The 21,850-nt window shown below is 37.4% G+C and overlaps 1 protein-coding gene across 2 annotated transcripts in view; it reads right to left on the reverse strand.

The window, feature by feature from the left end:
• The window catches only part of A26c2 (ANKRD26-like family C, member 2), a 76,927-nt gene that overhangs the window by 39,107 nt on the left and 15,970 nt on the right, over positions 1–21,850 (reverse strand). The window lies entirely within an intron of this gene.

A 21,850-nucleotide genomic window follows, 5' to 3' on the forward strand; every position in this document is an offset into this window, starting at 1 on the left:
CAGCCACAATAATACATTGTCCTTATAAGAGTTGCACTGGTCATAGAATCTGTTCACAGCAGTAAATCCCTAAGACAGACAGAAGTTGCTACCAGGGACTCAGGTTTTGCTGTGATAGACCTGACCATGCTTTGTTTGGAAGAATGTGGATTTAAGAACTTTGGATTTGGCAATCAGTGGAATTCTTTAAGTGGGGCTTAATGGCCTTTCCTAGTTGGAATACAGAAGACTTAGTGAGAGTGATTAAAACAGTGCAGACCTGACCCAAGAGGTTTCATTGAAGAATTTCAACATGTGGAGAGAGTTTTTGTTGTAATTTGGTGAAGAATGTAGCTGCTTTTTGCCCTTGACTGAAGAGTCTACCTAAGGCTAAATTATACAAATTTATATTAATTGCATTGACAAATGATATCTCAAAAAAGTCCAGCAGAGACTTTGTTCTCTGGTTATATCTTATGCGGAACACTTTGAAGAAGTGTAGCAAGCTTAGAAATGAAAAATATCAAACATATCTTTTGCCAGGCAGTAGTGCCGCATGCCTTTAATCCCAGCACTTGGGAGGCAGAGGAAGGCGGCTTTCTGAGTTCGAGGCCAGCCTGGTCTACAGAGTGAGTTCCAGGACAGCCAGGGCTATACAGAAAAACCCTGTCTCGAAAACCCAAAAACCAACCAACCAACCAACCAACCAAACAAACAAACAAAAACCCATATCTTTCAAGTATTAAAAGGGCACTAGGACATAGAATGGAGGTGAATCCTATGTTCTGGGAAATAACAGATTAAGGGAGTGGGATTTTGGTGCAAGGTCCCACCCAGCTAAATTTAGATCCATGCACTGTGGTATATATCTTCAATCCCAAAAGACAAAGCCAAGCAGATCTCTGAGTTCAAGGCCAGCCTAGAACAGAGAAAGTTCTAGGTGAAGGAAAGCTTAAGTCCAAGTAGGGTGTTACACATTTTTAATCCCAGGAGACAGAGCCTTGCAGATATCTGAGTTCAAGATCAATCTACAGAGCAAGTTCCATGACTGCCAAACTTATGCAGTGAGGGAGTTGGAAGACAGAAATCTGGTTATAGAATTAGGGAAGGCATTGTTCCAGCCCCAGCAAGCAGCAGAAACCATCAGCTTTGCAATGTGGCCCTTGCTGTAGAGTCAAGAATAGAAGGAACTTCTTGGACAATTGATGCAGGTTAGCCAGAGCTAAGACAGCAGCGATTAAGAAGAGCCCAGCATCACTGAGATAAAATCTTCTAGGAAGTGTTTTGTGAGAACACACACAAAACAAAATAAAACAAAACAACAAACAAAAAATGTGTTAATGTGTTCCAGAGATAGCCAAGGTTCTACCTCATGCTGCAGCTGGACTTGGTAATGTGTAAGAATCACCTAGGTGGTACTGGTTTTAAAAGTATGAAGGGATAATGAATAGCAGCTGAGGATTGGCACTGTGAGAGGCCAGGAAAGGCCATTGGTGAAGGTGAAGCCTCAGTTACAAATGATGCTCCAAGACTAAAGGGGACATGCAAATAAGTTGAGGCTTGAAACCATGAAGAAAGCCTATGAGAGGCCACTGTGGCAGCCTAGTTGCAAGCAGAAGACCCTAGTGTATTGGAGATCTCAGTACCATGGGGTGATCACCAAGAGCAGCAGCAGCAATGGAGTCGATCAAAGCATAAAGTACTACAGAATGCAGAGCTTGAAATGGGACCCTCTCTGTGGAAAAGGGCAGGAGTTAGTAGCGGTAGGAACCATGTGGTGGGGGATTTGGAAAGGGAGCTAATATTGCAATGTAAAGTGAATTAATGAAAGAAAGAAAGAAAGAAAGAAAGAAAGAAAGAAAGAAAGAAAGAAGGAAAGAAAGAAAGGGAGAAGAGGCAGGGAGAGAGAGAGAGAGAGAGAGAGAGAGAGAGAGAGAGAGGGGGAGAGAGAGAGAGAGAGAGAAAGAGAGAGAGAATATAAGCTCAACATAAAGTAAAATATTGAATATTCCTGAAATTTCAATAATAGAAAAATTACTAAAAAGAGCTCAAAGTTTAAGTTGAGTTCATTCAAAATTTGGTGAAATTATAAATACTTAATATCCAAAGCTTTTTTAGAAAATCAAAATTGTTCATAGCTTCTAGTTGTATTTATTGTCCATGCTTACTTCTTCTGAACAGTTTTCTTTTGAATTGTTCACCTTTGCCAGTTATGAATTAAATCAGTGAAAGTATTCTTCAGAAAAAAAGAATAATAGCTGATTTCTCAAATGAAATGTTGAAAGCCAGAAGATTCTGAAGCAATGTGCTTCATATACCAAAAGATCATGCATGCCAACCAATACTCCAGTGCTCAGCAAAGCTTTCTGTCAGAGTTAAAGGAGAAAGATAAGCTTTTCATAGTATGAACAGCCTAAAACAGTCATATCAAATAAAAAAAGATTTTTACAGAATACAAAAATGAAATACTTATAACTGAAAAGACAAATACCAAGAAACTTTTAGAAAGAAAACAAATCACTCTACTCTGCCCATGCTCATCCACCATACTTCCAACCTTCCTTCATCCCCTATTCATCATATCTCAGGTCACATCTCTAGCAGAGTGCTCCTAGCACACCAGAATCCAGTTCAGCACTGGCAATACTATGTTTGGATTCCACCCATGCATTCACAGCTTAACTACACCAGCCCCCTCTCTCCTTATCATGTCCCACCCAGCCCACGCTACTGTCGGAAGTTTTCTAATCCACAGGAGTCCCCGGCCAGCATCCTGAACTCAAAGGACTAGGCTAGATCCCTGGGAAACAGGCAGAAGCCAGCTGTTGCACCTGAAGCCTGAACCTCAAAGGATCCCTGGCCAGGTCAGATGCCACACACATTGACAGAATTCCAGCCCCCAATTTGTGCAGCAACTTTCTGATTAGACTAGAGCCTCTCCAGGCCATCTTAATTCTAGCCCCTACCTTCAGGAGATTCCTTCTCCTCAACCACAGGCTGCTCCAGGCAGAAGACCAGATAGGGAAAGGAAACAAATTATCCATCTAACAAAGACAAACCCAGAAGTCTACACCTAGAACTATGATCACTCCAAATCCAGATGCTTGAACATGAGTGTTAGAAAGTAATTATGTCACCACTAGAGATCAAGCATTACACTACAGCAAGCCCTGAATATTCCAACACAGCTGAATGCACAAAAAATAATCTTAAAGCCAATTTGATGATAATGATAGATGTCCTTAAAGAGGAAATGAATAAACCCTTAAGGAAATAGGAGAAAAAAAACACAATAAAAAATTGGAGGACATCAATAAATATCTTAAAGAATGTCAAGAAAGCCAAGAAAACACAAACAGTTAAACAAATAAAACTTTTCAAACCTGAAAATGGAAATAGAAGCAATAAAAAATCATAAACTAAGGGGATTCTGGAAATGGATAACCTAGGTAAGAGAAGAGAAATTACAGATGCAAGCATCAGCAATAGAAGCAATAGAATTCAAGAGATAGAAGAGAGAATATCAAGCATTAAAGACATGAAAGAAGAGACAGATATATCAGTCAAAGAAAATGTTAAATCTAAAAAAAAAAAATTCTGACACAAAACATCCAGGAAATCTGGGATATTAGGAAAAGACCAAACCTAAGATTAATAAGAATAGAAGGAGAAGGTTCCATACTGTAAAGCCCAGAAAACATTTTCAATGAAATCAAAGAAGCAAATTTCCATGACTAAAAGAAAAAGAAACCTATAATGATAAGAATCTTACTGAATATCACATAATTGGACAGCAAAAGAAAGTCCCTTCACCATGTAATAATCCAAACACTAAACGTAGAAAACAAAGAAAGATTATTCAAAGTTGCAAGAAAAAAAGGCAAGTAACATATAGGTCAGAATTACAACCTGGCTTCTCAGCCAAGGGTCCAAAAGGCAGCAAGTCCTGGGCAGATGTGTTAGACCACAGATGCCATCCCAGATCATCATGACCAAAAAAACTTCAAATTGCCATAGATGGAGAAAAAAAGATCTATTAAAAACTTAAATTTATATAATATCTGTCCACAAATCCAGCCTTCAGAAGACATTAGAAGGAAACCTCCAAACCAAGGAAGTGAACTACTCACACAGAAACACAATAAAGAATCTTACACTAGAAATAACCCAAACAATGAACACACACACACACACACACACACACACACACACACTACCACCACCACCAATTAAAAAAAGGAATTAACAATTATTGGTCATTGATATCACTCAGTATCAATGAACTCAATCAACCAATACAAAGACACAGGCTAAAATGTAAATGAAAAAGTCTAATAAAAATTGTATAATAATAAAAAAGAAGAAAAATAATATCCATCCTTCTACTGCATATAAGAAATACACCTCAACAACAAAGATAGGTATTGCCTCAGTATACAAAGCTTGGAAAAGCTTTTCCTAACAAATGAACCCAAAAACCGAGCTAGTGCAGCTATTCTAATACCTAACAAAAATAGACTTTCAACCAAAATTAGTGAAAAGAGATAGGGAAGGACAAGGACATCTCATACTTATCAAATGAAAACTCCAACAAAATCGTGTTTCCATTCGGAATATCTATGCCCCCCCCCCAACCAAGCACACCCACATATAGAAAAGAAACATTCCTACGGCTTAAAACATACATCAATCTTCAGCATTGATAGTGGGATACTTTAATAGCTCACTCTCATCAATGAACAGTTTACCCAGAAATAAAATAAAAGAGAAATAATGGAGCTAAGAGATGTTAGGAGCAAAATGGACCTAACGGACATCTCAAATAATATACCTTCTTCCCAGCACCTGCCAGAGCATTGTCCAAAATTGACCACATACACAGTAACAAACAAGTCTGAACAGATAAGAAAATTGAAATAAGACCCTGAATTCTATCAGACCACCACTGAATGAAATTTTATTTCAACAATAACAGAAGCAATAAAAGGGCTATAAAATTATGGAAACTGAACACTGTATATGAATCACGGGACAAGTCAGTAATAAAGAAAGAAATTAAAGACTTCCTAGGATCTAATGACAAGATATTTATAACAAACAGGAGACTCAAAGTAAGCAGTGCTAAGAGGAAAGTACATAGCCCTAAGTGCCTTCATAAAGAAATTAGATAGATCTCATTGTACCAACTTAGCACACCTGAAAATTCTAGAAAGAAAGAAGCAAACATACCCAAGAGGAGTAGAAGTAGAATCAAACATGGGGGTAAAATCAATAAAACAGAAACAAAGAACAATACAAAGAATCAATGATACAATGAATTATTTTCTTTGAGATAATCAACAAGATAAGCAAACATTTATCAAAACTATCTAAAGGATACAAAGAGTATCTGTACTGGATGATTTTTGTGTCAACTTGACACAAGCTGGAGTAATCACAGAGAAAGGAGCCTCCCTTGAGGAAATGCCTCCATGAGATCCAGCTGTAAGAAATTTTCTCAATTAGTGATGATCAAGGGGGGAGGGCCCCTTGTGGGTGGTGCCATCTCTGGGCTGGTAGTCTTGGGTTCTATAAGAAAGCAAGCTGAGCAAGCCAGGGGAAGCAATCCAGTAAGTAACATCCTTCCATGGCCTCTGTATCAGTTCCTGCTTCCTGAACTGCTTGAGTTCCACTCCTAACTTTCTTTTGTGATGAACAACAGAATGGAAGTGTAAGCTGAATAAACCTTTTCCTCTCCAACTTGCTTCTTGGTCATAATATTTTGTATAGGAATAGAAACCCTGACTAAGACAGTATCGAAATTAACTAAATAGAAATCAAAATGGTCTCCAACTTGCTTCTTGGTCATAATATTTTGTATAGGAATAGAAACCCTGACTAAGACAGTATCCAAATTAACTAAATAGAAATCAAAATGGGGACATGACAACAGACATGAATCTGAAGAATCATCAGATGATATTTTAAAAACATGTACTTCACAAAATGAAAAAAACTAAAAGAAATGGACAATTTTTTACTTTTAAATCACTTTAAAAGTCACAATTTAACTAAAGTTAAATCAAGATCACATAAAGAGTTTAAACATACCTACTACTCCTATGAAAATAGAAATAGTCATTAAATGGCTCCCAACCAAAAACTGATCAGGGCTCAGCTCAGGTTTTAGCTCAGAATTCTACCAAACTTTCATAGAAGATCTAATGCCAGTAAATTTACATAGAAATAATATTTTCAGCACATAATTGTTATAGCAGGGGATCATAAAATTATACATCATCATCTGGTTGATATTTATTCATAATGAATTCATAATTTAAAATTTATACAATAATGAAAGCTACACTGATTTACTTTTCTACAAATGTAAAACATGAATGCCAAGGCTAAAGAGATAGCTCAGCAGTTATCTGATAAGACTTTGGTTCCCAGCATCCACATTCAGTTTATTACTACTACCTGTCTATAACTCCAACTCTGTGATGACTCTGGCCTTTATTAACACTGAACTCATGTATTCATATGCAGAGCAAACACACACATAAAGCATTAATATAACAGTGAATTATCCTTATAATTCTCTGATTATTACCAGTCCCACACTCTATGTTAACCCAAGCTCCTTACAAAAATATTAATGAAAATATATTAAATTCACATGTGGACATATGTATGTATTTCTGACTTCAGTGCTTAGAGGCATAGACAGGAAAATCGTGGGGGTTCATTGAACCCAGTCTACCCAACTCAGCAAGTTTGAAGGTTGGTGGAAATTCCTGTATCAAAAAACAATTGCAGAACCATAGACAGGCACCAGGCATTGACCTCAGTGTTGGTTGGTCACATCTGCAAACCTATGTAGCATGTATATACACACACACACACACACAGAGAGAGAGAGAGAGAGAGAGAGAGAGAGAGAGAGAGAGAGAGAGAGAGAGAGAGAGAGAGAGATCACCAACTCTGCTTTCTAATAATCAAATAGTGGCTTCTATATCAGCTGTGTTTACCTGTGTTGCTAACCCTGAAAAAAGTTAGAAGCCTTTAAAGTCTCAGTTGGTTAGTTCCTATTGAAATGTAAATAATGAAAATATCCAATAAAAAAATTAAATTTATGTATAAAATTCAAGATTCCCTGGCTACCAATGTCTGTCTTTGGTGTAAGTACTGATCTGCCTTAAAAATAACACAGCAAAGATTTTCTTTAAATAAATAAGTTGAAGTACCTTCTATTTAATATATATTCATATTTTACATATAATCTACTTATGTTTTAGGTGGTTTTTACATATAATCTACTTATGTTTTAGGTGGCTTTTCTCCATATAAATATGTGCATCATATGTGTGCCTGGTACCCACAGAAGCAAAAAGAGGACATCAGGTACCCTGGATTTGGAATTACAGAGGGATGTGTGCTACAGTGTATGTTCTGGGAACTAATATCATTTTCTGTAGAGGAGCAACTGAGCTATTTCTATAACACTAATGTGTAGTATATTTTATTTTGGGAATATTTTTGAGTTATATGAAAATGCCACAATATATTTTATAGGAAGCTAGAGAAAACATAGATGTTGGTTATGACAAGGGCTTTTAGAACCAAATCTCACTGTGGAATCAAAAAACAACTTCATACAATTTGAAGAAACCACCAGGAATACTTCTGAGAAAAAAAATGTGAGAAGAGACCAGAGGTGAAAGAAGCAATATCTTACTACAACAAACATCAGCAATAATTGTGCAGAACTGTGTGTGGACAGTTCAAAGATACGATTCTGATGAGAGAGTTGGGAGAGAGCAAACATGAAGCCAAGTGCTGGCCCACTCTGCTGAGCCAGACATATCCAGTCCTCTGTATTGTAGGTAGCTCTAGATTTGATTTACCTTCCTGTGAAAAATGGATATACCCATTTTAAATTGATGGTAACTGATGAATCAATGGGTAAAATCCATTGCATTCACCAAGTTTATGTTTTCAGAAAATGTTGGAGGTTATTATAATTTCTTAACTAAATGTTAATACTGATATGACAGAAATAAGAAAATATTAACCCCTTAAATATTAAAACATATATCTAAAACTGTAAAAGGCAAATGAAATGCAACATTTTTCTGAAAATCAGAAAGCTATAGTTTTTTCAGGACACAAATGAGATCTCTATATTATTATTATTCTTTGTCTTTTTCCCTTACACTGTGCTTCTATCACATCTTTGTCAAGCTGAATTATGTTCTCAATAAAATCATTAAAGCATTTAAGACGAGATCTAATGCAAATAACCCTCAAATTATTCCACAAAGGAAACAAAAGGAGCATTACTAATGTCATTTTATGAGGCCACAGTCAAATGAGATACAGAAACCACAAAAAGATTCAACAAAGAAAATCACAGACCAATTTATCTCATGAACATGCATGAAAAAAATACTCAATGAAATACTTGCAAATCGAATTCCAAGAACACATCGAAAAGATCACCCCTCATGATCAAATGTGGTACAACCCAGAGATGAAAAGATAGTGCAGCATATGAAAATCTGTCAATATAAACCACCATATAAACAAACTGAAAGAAAAAACGCATAATCTCACTAGATATTGAAAAAGTTTAACAAATCCAATACAACTTCATGATAAAAGCCCTGAAGAAATCAGGGAAACAAGGGACATGCCTAAGTATGATAAAGGCAATTTATAACAAACCAATAGCCAACATTAATTTAAATGGAGGAAAATTCAAAACAATTCTGCTGAAATCAAGAACAAGACAAAGCTGTCCACTCTTTCCATACATATTTAATACAGTATGTGAACTTCTAGCTAGAGCAAAAGGAACTAGGGAGATCAAGGGGATACAAATAGGAAAGGAATACAGCAAAATACTGTTTTTGCAGGTGATATGATAGTACACTTAAGCAACCCCCAAAGTCAACCAGGGAACTATTCACAGATGATAAACACTTTCTTTCATATATATATATATATATGTATGTATATATGTATATATATATATTATTATTATTATTATTACGTATTTTCCTCAATTACATTTCCAATGCTATCCCAAAGTCCCCCAATACCCTCCCCCTGACTCCCCTACCCACACGTTCCCACTTTTTGGCCCTGGTGTTCCGCTGTACTGGGGCATATAAAGTTGGCCTGTCCAATGGGTCGCTCTTTCCAGTGATGGCTTACTAGTCCATATTTTGATACATATGCAGCTAGAGTCAAGAGCTCCAGGGTACTGGTTAGTTCATAATGTTGTTGCACCTACAGGGTTTCAGATCTCTTTAGCTCCTTGGGTACTTTCTCTAGCTCCTCTATTGGGGGCCCTGTGATCCATCCAATAGCTGACTGAGAGGAGCCACTTCTGTGTTTGCTAGGCCCCAGCATAGTCTCACAAGAGACAACTTTATCTGGATCCTTTCAGCAAAATCTTGCTAGTGTATGCAATGGTGTCAGCGTTTGGAAGCTGACTATGGGATGGATCCCTGGATATGGCAGTCTCTAGGTGGTCCATTCTTTTGTCTCAGCTCAAAACTATGTCTCTGTAACTCCTTCCATGGGTAATTGTTTCCAATTTTAAGAAGGGGCAAAGTGTACACACTTTGGTCTTCGTTCTTCTTCAGTTTCATGTGTTTTACAAATTGTCTCTTATATCTCGGGTATACTAAGTTTCTAGGCTAATATCCAATTATCAGTAAGTACATATCATTTGAGTTCTTTTGTGATTGGGTTACGTCACTCAGAATAATGCCCTCCAGGTTCAACCATTTGGTTAGGAATTTCATAAATTCATTCTTTTTAATAGCTGAGTAGTACACCATTTTGTAAATGTACCACATTTTTTTGTATCCATTCCTCTGTTGAGGGGCATCTGGGTTCTTTCCAGCTTCTGGCTATTATAAATAAGGCTTCTATGAACATATTGGAGCGTGTGTCCTTTTTACCGGTTGGAACAGCTTCTGGATATATGCCCAGGAGAGGTATTGCGGGATCCTCTGGTAGTATTATGTCCAATTTTCTGAGGAACAGCCAGACTGATTTCGAGAGTGGTTGTACAACCTTCCAATCCCACCAACAATGAAGGAGTGTTCCTCCTTCTCCACATCCTCGCCAGCATCTTCTGTCACCTGAATTTTTGATTTTGGCCATTCTGACTGGTGTGAGATGGAATCTCAGGGTTGTTTTGATTTGCATTTCTGTGATGATTAAGGATGCTGAGCATTTTTTCAGGTGTTTCTCAGCCATTTGGTATTCCTCAGGTGAGAATTCTTTGTTTAGCTCTAAGCCCCATTTTTAATGGGGTTTTTTGATTTCCTGGGGTCCACCTTCTTGAGTTCTTTATATATATTGGATATTACTCCCCTATCTGATTTAGGATACGTAAAGATACTTTCTCAATCTGTTGGTGGCCTTTTTGTCTTATTGACAGTGTCTTTTGCCTTGCAGAAGCTTTGCAGTTTCATGAGGTCCCATTTGTCAATTCTCAATCTTACAGCACAAGCCATTGCTGTTCTATTCAGGAATTTTTCCTCTGTGCCCATATCTTTGAGGCTTTTCCGAACTTTCACCTCTATAAGTTTCAGTGTCTCTGGTTTTATGTGGAGTTCCTTGATCCACTTAGATTTAACCTTAGTACAAGGATATAGGAATAGATAATTCACATTTTTCTACATGAAAACCACCAGTTATGCCAGCACCATTTGTTGAAAATGCTGTCTTTCTTCCACTGGATGGTTTTGCTCCCTTGTCGAAGATCAAGTGACCATAGGTGTGTGGGTTCATTTCTGGGTCTTCAACTCTATTCCATTGGTCTACAAGTTTGTCACTATAACACTACCATGCAGTTTTTATCACAATTGCTCTGTAGTAAAGCTTTAGGTCAGGCATGGTGATTCCACCAGAGGTTCTTTTATCCTTGAGAAGAGTTATTGCTATCTTAGGTTGTTTGTTATTCCAGACGAAATGGCAGATTGCTCTTTCTAATTCGTTGAAGAATTTAGTTGGAATTTTGATGGGGATTGTATTGAATCTGTAGATTGCTTTTGGCAAGATAGCAATTTTTACAACGTTGATCCTGCCAATCCATGAGCATGGGAGATCTTTCCATCTTCTGAGATCTTCTTTAATTTCTTTCTTCAGACACTTGAAGTTCTTATCATACAGATCTTTCACTTCCTTAATTAGAGTGAAACCAAGATTTTTATATTATTTGTGACTATTGAGAAGGGTGTTGTTTCCCTAATTTCTTTCTCAACCTGTTTATCCTTTGTGTAGAGAAAGGCCATCGACTTGTTTGAGTTAATTTTATATCCAACTAATTCACCGAAGCTGTTTATAAGGTTTAGGAGTTCTCTGGTGGAATTTTTAATGTTACTTATATATACTATCATATCATCTGCAAAAAGTAATATTTTGACTTCATCTTTTCCAATTTGTATCCCCCTTGGTCTCCTTTTGTTGTCGAATTGCTCTGGCTAGGACTTCAAGTACAATGTCGAATAGGTATGGAGAGAGTGGACAGCCTTGTCTAGTCCCTGATTTTAGTGAGATTGCTTCCAGCTTATAACCATTTACTTTGATGTTGGCTACTGGTTTGCTGTAGTTTGCTTTTATCATGTTTAGGTATGGGCCTTGAATTTAAGATCTTTCCAAGACTTTTATCATGAATGGGTGTTGGATCTTGTCAAATGCTTTCTCCACATCTAACGAGATGATCATGTGGTTTTTGTCTTTGAGGTTGTTTATATAATGGATTAGGTTGATGGATTTCCATATATCAAACCATCCCTGCATCCCTGGAATAAAACCTACTTGGTCAGGATGGATGATTGCTTTAATGTGTTCTTGGATTCGGTTAGCGAGAATTTTATTGAGTATTTTTGCATCGATATTAATAAAAGGAAATGGGTCTGATGTTCTCTATCTTTGTTGGATCTTTCTGTGGTCTAGGTATCAGAGTAATTGTGGCTTCATAAAATGAGTTGGGTAGAGTACCTTCTACTTCTATTTTGTGGAATAGTTTGTGCAGACCTGGAATTAGATCTTCTTTGAAGGTCTGATAGAACTCTGCACTAAACCCATCTGGTCCTGGGCTTTTTTTGGCTGGGAGACTATTAATTACTGCTTCTATTTCTTTAGGGGATATGGGACTGTTTAGATCATTAACTTGATATTGATTTAACTTTGGTACCTGGTATCTTTCCAGAAATTTGTCCATTTTGTCCAGGTTTTCCAGTTTTGTTGAGTATAGCCTTTTGTAGAAGGATCTGATGGTGTTTTGGATTTCTTCAGGATCTGTTGTTATGTCTCCCTTTTCATTTCTGATTTTGTTAATTAGGATTTTGTCCCTGTGCCCTCTAGTGAGTCTAGCTAAGGGTTTATCTATCTTGTTGATTTTCTCAAAGAACCAACTCCTCATTTGGTTAATTCTTTGAATAGTTCTTCTTGTTTCCACTTGGTTGATTTCGCCCCTGAGTTTGATTATTTCCTGCATTCTACTCCTCTTGGGTGAATTTGCTTCCGTTTTTTCTAGAGCATTTAGATTTGTTCTCAAGCTGCTAGTGTGTGCTCTCCCTAGTTTCTTTTGGAAGCACTCAGAGCTATGGGTTTCCCTCTTAGAAATGCTTTCATTGTGTCTCATTGGTTTGGGTATGTTGTGGTTTCATTTTCATTAAACTCTAAAAGGTCTTTAATTTCTTTCTTTATTCCTTCCTTGACCAGGTATCATTGAGAAGAGTGTTGTTCAGTTTCCATGTGAATGTTGGCTTTCTATTATTTATGTTGTTATTGAAGGTCAGCCGTAGTCCATGGTGATCTGATAGGATGCATGGGACAATTTCAATATTTTTGTATCTGTTGAGGCGTGTTTTGTTACCAATTATATGGTCAATTTTGGAGAAGGTACCGTGAGGTGCTGAGAAGAAGGTATATCCTTTTGTTTTAGGATAAAATGTTCTGTAGATATCTGTTAGATCCATTTGTTTCATAACTTCTCTTAGTTTCACTGTGTCCCTGTTTAGTTTCTGTTTCTATGATCTGTCCATTGATGAATGTGGTATTGAAGTCTCCCACTATTATTGTGTGAGGTGCAATGTGTGCTTTGAGCTTTACTAAAGTGTCTTTAATGAATGTGGCTGCCCTTGAATTTTGAGCATAGATATTCAGAATTGAGAGTTCCTCTTGGAGGAGTTTATCTTTGATGAGTATCAAGTGTCACTCCTTGACTTTTTTGATAACTTTGGGTTGGAAGTCGATTTTATCCGATAGTAGAATGGGTACTCCAGCTTGTTTCTTCAGACCATTTGCTTGGAAAATTGTTTTCCAGCCTTTCACTCTGAGGTAGTGTCTGTCTTTTTCCCTGAGATGGGTTTCCTGTAAGCAGCAGAATGTTGGGTCCTGTTTGTGTAGCCAGTCTGTTAGTCTATGTCTTTTTATTGGGGAATTGAGTTCATTGATATTAAGAGATATTAAGGAAAAGTTATTGTTGTTTCCTTTTATTATTGTTGGTAGAGTTAGCATTCTGTTTTTGTGGGTGTCTTCTTTTTGGTTTGTTCAGGGATTACTTTCTTGCTTTTTCTACGGCGTGATTTCCATCCTTGTATTGGTTTTTTTCTGTTATTATCCTTTGAAGGGCTGGATTCATGGAAAGATAATGTGTGAATTTGGCTTTTTCGTGGAATTCTTTGATTTCTCCATCTATGGTAATTGAGAGTTTTGCCGGGTATAGTAGCCTGGGCTGGCATTTGTGTTCTCTTAGTGTCTGTATAACATCTATCCAGGCTCTTCTGGCTTTCACAGTCTCTGGTGAAAAGTCTGGTGAATTCTGATAGGCCTGCCTTTATATGTTACTTGACCTTTCTCCCTTACTGCTTTTAATATTCTCTCTTTATTTAGTGCATTTGTTGTTCTGATTACTATGTGTCAGGAGGAATTTCTTTTCTGGTCCAGTCTATTTGGAGTTCTCTAGGTTTCTTGTATGTTCATTGGAATATCATTCTTTAGGTTTGGGAAGTTTTCTTCTATAATTTTGTTGAAGATATTTTCTGGCCCTTTAAGTTGAAAAATCTTCATTCTCATCAACACCTATTATCTGTAGGTTTGCTCTTCTCATTGTGTCCTGGATTTCCTGGATGTTTTGAGTTAGGATCTTTTTGCGTTTTGTACTTTCTTTGATTGTTGTGCCGATGTTCTCTATGGAATCTTCTGCACCTGAGATTCTCTCTTCCATCTCTTGTATTCTGTTGCTGATGCTCGCATCTATGGTTCCAGATTTCTCTCCTAGGGTTTCTATCTCCAGCATTGCCTCACTTTGGTTTTCTTTATTGTGTCTACTTCCCTTTTTCTGTCTTGGATGGTTTTATTCAATTTCATCACCTGTTTGGTTGTGTTTTCCTGCAATTCTTTAAGGAATTTTTGCGTTTCCTCTTTAAGGTCTTCTACCTGTTTAGCAGTGTTCTCCTGTATGTCTTTAAGTGAGTTATTAAAGTCCTTCTTGAAGTCCTCTATGATGGTAGAGATATGCTTTTAAATCCGGGTCTTGCTTTTCGGGTGTGTTGTGGTGCCCAGGACTAGGTGGGGTGGGAGTGCTGTGTTCTGATAATGGTGAGTGGTCTTGATTTCTGTTAGTAGGATTCTTACATTTGCCTTTTGCCATCTGGTAATCTCTGAAGCTAGTTGTTATAGTTGTCTCTGTTTAGAGCTTGTTCCTCAGGTGACTCTGTTAGCCTCTATCAGCAGACCTGGGAGACTAGCTCTCTCCTTAGCTTCAGTGGTCAGAGTATTCTCTTCAGGCAAGCTCTCTACTTACATGGAAGGTGCCCAGATATCTGCAGTTCAAACCTGCCTCCTGGCAGAGGTTGTGTTCCACTCACCAGAGGTCTTAAGGTCACGTGGCGGGTCCTGTGAGGACCTTGTGGGTGTCCGGAAACTCTGAGCAAAAGGAACCCCGGTGCTGGAGTGGACCAGAAGGGACTTGTGCCCCTGATCAGGCCAAGTTATCTGTTTCCCTAGTTAATGCTGTCTCAGGTCCTGCATGATTGGATTGGAGCAGAAGCTGTGTTCCACTCACCAGAGGTCTTAGGATCCTGTGGGTGATCCTGTGTGGGTCCTTGCTGGTGTCCGGAGACTCCATGGGCAAGGCACCTCGGTGCTGGGGTGGGCCGGAAGGGATGTGTGCCCCTGTTCAAGCAGGGTTATCTGCTTCCCTAGTTAATGCAGTCTCTGGTCCTGCACAATTGGATTGGAGCAGACGCTGTGTTCCACTTACCAGATGTCTTAGGATCCCGTGGGGGATCCTGTGTGGGTCCTTGTGCATGTCCGGAGACTCTGCAGGCAAGGCACCCCTGTGCTGGAGTGATAAACACTTTCAGCAAAGTGTTTGGATACAAAATTAGCTTAATCAGTAGCCCACTGTATACAAATGCAAAGAGGCTGATAAAGAAATCAGAGAAACAACATTATTCACCATAGCAACAAATAATATAAAATATCTTGTTATAACTCTAACCATGTAAATAAAAGAACTGTATGAAACAAACTTCAAGTCTTTGTAAAAAGAAATGAAGAAAATATCAGAAGACAGAAAGATCTCCCAAGCTCATTAATCAGAAAGATTAACATAGTAAAAATGGTCCTCTACAAATTCAATGAAATCCCCATCAATGAAACACAATAATTTACAGAGTTGAAAGAACAATACTCAACTTCATATGTAAAAACAAAAATCCCAGAATACCTAAAATCAACCCTATGCAATACAATCAAATCTGGAGATATCACCCTCTCTTATATCAGGCTGTATTGTAGAGCAATAGTAAATATATGTTTAGTATTTATATAAAAATAGAAAAGTTTATCAATGAAATTGATAGGAAAACAAACATAAATCCACGTGGCCACAGACAGCTGATTTTTTTTTATATAAAGAAGTCAGAAATATACAATTGAACAATGAAAGCATTTTCAATAAATGGTGCTGATCTAACTTAATATCAAAATATAGAACAGATCTATATCTACCAGCCTGCACAAAACTCAAGTCCAAGTGAATCAAAGAACTCAAAATAAAACAAGAATGATAGATTCTATAAAAGAGAAAATGGGGAATGCCTTGAGGTACAGGAGAAAATGTCCTGAAGAGAATAAGAGCACTGGCATTCAGATTGACAATTATAAAGATGACCTCATGAAACAGAAAAGCCTCTGTAATGCAATGTACACCATCAATAGCACAAAACAGCAGCCTGCAGAATGGGGAAAGATTTTCACCAACTACATATCTGACAGAGGGATAATATTCAAAATATATGAAGAACTTAAAAAAAACTAGGCATCAACCAACTAAATAATCTAATTTGAAAATGGGGTACAGAGAATTCTCAACAGAGGAATCCCAAGTATTTGAGAAACACATTAAGAAATGTTCAATTTTCAAGCCATCACAGAAACGCAAATCAAAACTACTTTGAGATTATAGCTTATACCTGTCAGAATGGATAAGATCAAAAATGCAACTGACAGCTCATGCTGGCAAAGATGTGGAACAATGAGAATGTTCCTTCATTGCTAGTGGGAATGGAAACTTGTATGACCACTTTTGATATGGTGGTTTCTCAGAAAATTGGAAGTCAGTCTAACTCAAGACCAGATATACCACTTTTAGGCATATACCAAAAAGAAATGCTCCATCCTACCAAAAACATACTTGTTCAACTATGTTCATAGCAGCTTTATTCATATTAGCCAAAACCAGGAAACAACTTAGATGTTTCTCAACTGAAGAATAGGTAAATGAAAATATGATATATTTACACAATGGAGTATTCCTCAACTGTTTGAAAAGAAATAAAAACATAAATTTGGCTGGCAAATGGGCAGAAGTAGAAAAATCATTTTGCATGACAAAGCAGACCCAGAAAGACAAGTATCATATATACTCACTGATAAGTGGATACTATCTGTAAAGAAAAGAATAATTATGGTATAATCCATAGACCCAGAGAGGCTATGTAGCAAAAAGGGCTTAAGAAGAGATGTAAGGATATTCATGGAAAGATGATATTGAATAGTTTTCACAATGTAAACTGGAGACAAGCAGGGATGGGGAAATGAAGGATAAGGTTGAGTGGATTGAAGGAGCAAATACTAGGGGTGACAACTAGAATTGAGGGATATTTAGGGACCAAGGTAGAAACTTGTGCAGTAGAAACTTCATGAAATCTATGAGGGTAACACTAGCAAAGTAATCAGTGACACAGACCCTGAACAGTCTATCATCTGTAACCAGGCAAAACAGCTAGTGGGACACAAGCTTAACAACAAAACCTCCAACGTAGAGGTTGTCATGCCTGCAGGATGTGCTGAGACAAGAGACTAGTACTAGGATAATCAGAGAGAATAGACAGACTTTAGCCAGCAACAGATTGAAGCAGATGGAGAATCCCACAACCAAATATTATGGAGATTTGGAGAAGTTCTGGGAAGAAGTAGAAGGAATGATTTTTATAAGCCAGAGGAATCAATAACAACACATAAACATGGCCCACGGAATCAAGTGGCCAGGACTCAAGTGGGCTCACATAGATAATGGAGTCTCACATAGATCAGGGAGTCTGACCTAGGTCCTCTGTATATATGTTATGGTTGTGTAACTTGGTGTTCTTGTAGGAGAAGGAGCTGTCTCTGACTGTTTTCCATGTCTACTGAGTTGCCTCATTCATCCTTGATATGAGAATATGTATTATTGTTGCTTGATATGCCACATTTGGTTGATGTCCCTGCAAGGCCTTCACTTTTCTGAGGGGAATTGAAAGGGTGACAGATCCTGGAGAAAGTGGAGGGGAGCAGGATGCACGAGAGGAATGGGAAACTGCAGTCAGGATGTAATATATGAAAAAATAAATAAAAAGGAAAAATATAAAAATAAAGTAATATAAAAAGAAAGAAAATACAGTTATAATTTACTGAAATGAAAAAGACACCTAGCAACACAAAAAAGCAAGTAAGTGTAAAAGACTGAAAAATCTACATACACCATTTAATAATGACTTAAAATATTAGTGACTTCCACATCATAAGACAAAGGCTACCTAACTAGATTAAAAAACAAATCCAACTATCTGTTGTCTACCAAAAATAAATCATCTGAGTTTTAATGTCAGACACTATCTTATAATGAAAAGGTGGAGAGGGGATTCAAAGAAAATACTATGAGGAAATAAGTACGCATTCCTGTCTTTAAACCTGACAGATTAGATTTCAAATGAACACAAAACAAAAAAGACACAGAGTGCATTTTGCACTAATCTATGTATCAATTAATCAAGAAAATGGTATAATTCTTAACAATTCCTAAGAATCTATGTGATGGACTTGACAAGCTCAGATGAATACAAACCCAATTATAGAAGATGATTTCAAAACCCCAATTATTCCAATAGAATTTGGTCATCTGGCCAAAAAGTAAAGAAAGAAATCTCAAAATTAAATGGTATCTTCATTCAATGGACCTAACAGATAATTAACAAAATATTAATCCTAAACATCAAAGAATATGTGTTCTACTCAGCAGCACATAGAAGTTCTACTAAGGCACAGCATATTCTGGGACACAAAGAAATCCTTAGGAAATTCAGAAAAAAAATGAAATAATGCCCTGTATCCTATCTGATCATTGTTTAATGAAACTTAACATTGACAGAAAAAAAAACCCTCTACTATGCATATAAGCTCATAGAGTTTAAACAATTCATTATTGGATGGATCAAAGAAGACATCAAGTAAGAGAAATAAAATGTAAGTAATAAAAATAAAAGTAAGAAAAATGAAAATGGAAACACCACACAACCAAATCTTTGTGACAATTCTAAGAAAGTAGCTCAAAGCTCTACTTCTTACAGAAGACAGATAAATGATATAATGATGCAACTCATGAACTTGGAAAAATAAGAACAAATGAGAGCACCAAACAGTAGATGATTAGAAATAGTAGAATTTAAAGTAGAAAATAATTAATTAAAAACAGAGAAAAAAATACAAAGAATCAATGCATCTAAGATCTGTTTCTTTTTAAGAAGATAAACATGATCAGAAACATGATCATTCTTTGTAGAGAATGGAGACCATCACCAGAATATACAAGTGGACACAAAGCAAAGATCAACAGAGTGAAGGCATCCCAGTCCCACTGGATACACCTTCATCACAATTCCAGCATCTGTGGCTCAAGATACATCACAGAAGAGACAATTGGAGTGATTATAAGAGTCAGAAAGTCTACTGTGAAACAATCTCTCACGGAAATATCTGTATTAACAAAATCTGAACAGAGGGAAGAGACGTGCTAATGCAGGAGCTGTGGGCATGGGTTCTCAGAAGGCATGTTCCAGGACAAGGAAACAAATGAGTGGTGAGATAAGGAGATTTAGTTTCTCTCAAGGATGAATCCTTTATTTGCTTGTCCAATGAAATTGTAGTCTGCACTGAAACCATATAATACAAACAATAAAATTGATCTCAGTAGACTGTAATTATGTGTGTATACATGTGAGTATGTGTGCTCTGTGTAGGTGGAGGTGCATTTAGTAATAATTACTAGGGAAGTATATGTTAATTTGAGACTTGGGTAGAATTGGAAGAATCTGCAGCATAGGGAGTGCTGGGGAAAAAAGGTAAATGACAAAAACTATCTAAATATGTTTAGTTAAAATGTATTACAAGGAAAACTCTTTAAATGACTTAGTAAAGAAAATTGTGAAACAATTGAATAGTGTGTCTTGTTTTACTGATACAAGTCATATTCTCATTGATATATATGAGACAGTAATCATGTTCACTTACTGCAATATATTTGTTGTTAATGTGAAGATAAAAATGTGTTTTTATAGAAGTACCTGTGTGGGTAGCAGGAATTACAAAGACTTTAATAGAACTTGTTGCTCTTAGAGAGAACCAGGAGTCCGTTTCCAGAATCTATATGATACCACACAATTATCCATAACTGCAGTTGTACAGGACACAACATCATCTGTCTCCCACAAGAACCAGAAATACACATATTGTACATGTATATGTTCAGGAAAAACACACATAAAGTGAAATTAAAAAAACTATAGAAATTCAGTGCAGTGTGCAAGGGGTATTAAGGAACCATGCAATATGTTAATGTTCTCAGAAAGAAAAAAAACTCAGTATGTTAAATGTTATGGGGCTGAAGCAGAAGGCTTTTCATAGCAACATGTTAATTTAAAAACATATTTCTATATTCAAGTATATATTTCCAGTGTAAAACTAATAAGCTTAGCCATATTAAGAATAGGGTACAGAGCTAAACAGAATACTTAACTGAGGAATTTCAAATGGCTGAGAAGCTTGTAAAGAACTGTTCAACATCCATAGTCACCAGGGGAATGCAAATCAAAATAACCCTGAGATTCCTCCCCAAACCAGTCAGAATGTCTAAGATCAAAACCTCAAGTGACAGCAGATGCTGGTGAAGATGTGGGGAAAAGGGAACACTGTTCCATTGCTGGTGGGATTGAAAGCTGGTACAACCACTCTGGAAATCAGTCTGGTGGCTCCTCAGAAAATTGGACCTAGTTCTTTCTACCTGAGGACCCAGCTATACCACTCATAGCTATACCACCACATTCCCAAAAGATGCTCAAACATCTAACAAGGACACATTCTCCACTATGTTCATAGAAGTCTTAGTTATAATAGTCAGAAGCTGGAAAGAACCCAGATGTCTTTCAAAAAAGGAATGAATAGAGAAGATGTGGTACATTTACACGATGGAGTATTACTCAGCTATCAAAAACAATGATTTTATGAAATTCACAACCCAAGATATAACTCACAGACAATATGAAACCCAAGAAGAAAGAAGATCACACCGAAGTGTGGATGCTACAGTACTATTCAGTAGGGGGAAGAGAATAATCTCTGGGAAGTAGAGAGAGAGGGGGGGGAGGGGATGTGGGAGGGAAAAAGGAAGGTGAGGGAAAGGGGGCCAGTTCAGATGTGGGAGGAGATGGGGGAGAAGTAAAGAAGAAGAGGGTCAGGAATTTGAAAGTAGGTGTGTAGCAGTGGGGTAAGGGGACCTGGGAGTAACCACTAGAAAGTCACAGATGCCAAGGAAGCAAGAGTTTCCCAGGACCCAACAGGAAGGACTTTAGCTGAAATACCCAGCAAAGGAGAGATCGAACCTTTAGAGACCATATCCAGTGGGTAGGGATGGCACCCAGTTGAGGTATGGGACCATTCACCCACCTCAAAAATATTAATCCAAAATTGCTCCTGTTAAAAGGAAATGAAGGAACAAAGAGTAGAGCAGAAACTGGAGAAAAGGCCATATAGAGAGTGTCCCACCTAGGGATCCATCCCATTTGCTGACACCAAACCCAGACACTATCACTGATGCTACGAAGTGCTGCTGACTGATAGCTGTTCCCTAAGAAGCTCTTCCAGAGCTGGACCAATACATATGCAGATGTACACAGCCAAACATTGGACTGAGCATGGGGACCCCAATGGAGAAGTTAGGGCAAGACTGTAGGATCTTAAGGGGTTTGAAACCTTATAGGAAGAACAAGATCAACCAACCAGACCCCTCAAAGCTCCCAGGGACTAAACTACCAACCAAATAGTACACAGGGGGTACTCATGACTCCATCTGGATATATAACATAGGTTGGGGAAGCAGCCTCATAGAGGCAGGGGGAGGGAAGAGGGGAGAGGGGTTTGTGGAGGGGAAACTGGGAAGCAGGATAACATTTGAAATGTAAATAAATAAAATAATCAATAAAAATTCAAAAAAACTCATAAGCTTTACAGGTCAACACAGTTTAAAACAACTAATTTCTTG

Source organism: Mus musculus, chromosome 7, assembly GCF_000001635.26.
Source record: "Mus musculus strain C57BL/6J chromosome 7, GRCm38.p6 C57BL/6J".
Lineage (NCBI taxonomy): Eukaryota > Metazoa > Chordata > Mammalia > Rodentia > Muridae > Mus > Mus musculus.